This window comes from Aquarana catesbeiana, linkage group LG11 (assembly GCF_042186555.1).
Source record: "Aquarana catesbeiana isolate 2022-GZ linkage group LG11, ASM4218655v1, whole genome shotgun sequence".
Taxonomy (NCBI): Eukaryota; Metazoa; Chordata; class Amphibia; order Anura; family Ranidae; genus Aquarana; species Aquarana catesbeiana.
In genome coordinates, this window is record NC_133334.1 from 5,793,806 (window position 1) to 5,794,674 (window position 869).

Here is an 869-nt window from a genome sequence, read left to right on the forward strand (position 1 = left end):
GGACAAATCGCAAATATATGTGATGAACAAGCGCGACTTTGAAGTGATATAGTGTCATTAACTAATACAGAAATTATATAAAATAAAAGCACTCTCATAAATAGTGAATGACAATGAAGTGAGCCTCTAAACAATCATAGACGCCAAGTAAAAAATTGAAAGCAAAACAGTCAATTGCATCCAAATTTACAAATGATGGAATATCCATAGCTTTAAGAAACTCCTTTCACAGAAGAGGACAGATGGCAAACTTCCAGCAAATTCATCCGCAGGATGATAAAATGGCTACCGATATGCTGATGTAAAGATGGTTGGGACCATAGAACTCGTGTTCCACCAAAAGTCTTTGATAACGCCTGGGGGGATGCGTCGACGTAACATCCTGCCTACGCCTGCTAACCAATACCAGTGACATCACTTCCTGTCTTTGATAACGCCTGGGGGAGGGGCGAAACGCGTCGACGTAACATCCTGCCTACGCCTGCTAACCAATACCAGTGACATCACTTCCTGTCTTTGATAACGCCTGGGGGAGGGGCGAAACGCGTCGACGTAACATCCTGCCTACGCCTGCTAACCAATACCAGTGACATCACTTCCTGTTTTGGTGGAACGCACGCCGACCAGCGGCGAACCGACCAACTATCTGAATGCCTGCTCTGCATGCCGGTCTTGTGAGTAGCGCATATTGTGCGCAGGTGACCTTATGATATCCTAAGGTTTTATGCCATATATTTTTCCCTTCTTTTTTTGGTGGAACACGAGTTCTATGGTCCCAACCATCTTTAACATCAGCATATCGGTAGCCATTTATCATCCTGCGGATGAATATGCTGGAAGTTTGCCATCTGTCCCTTCTGTGAAGGAGT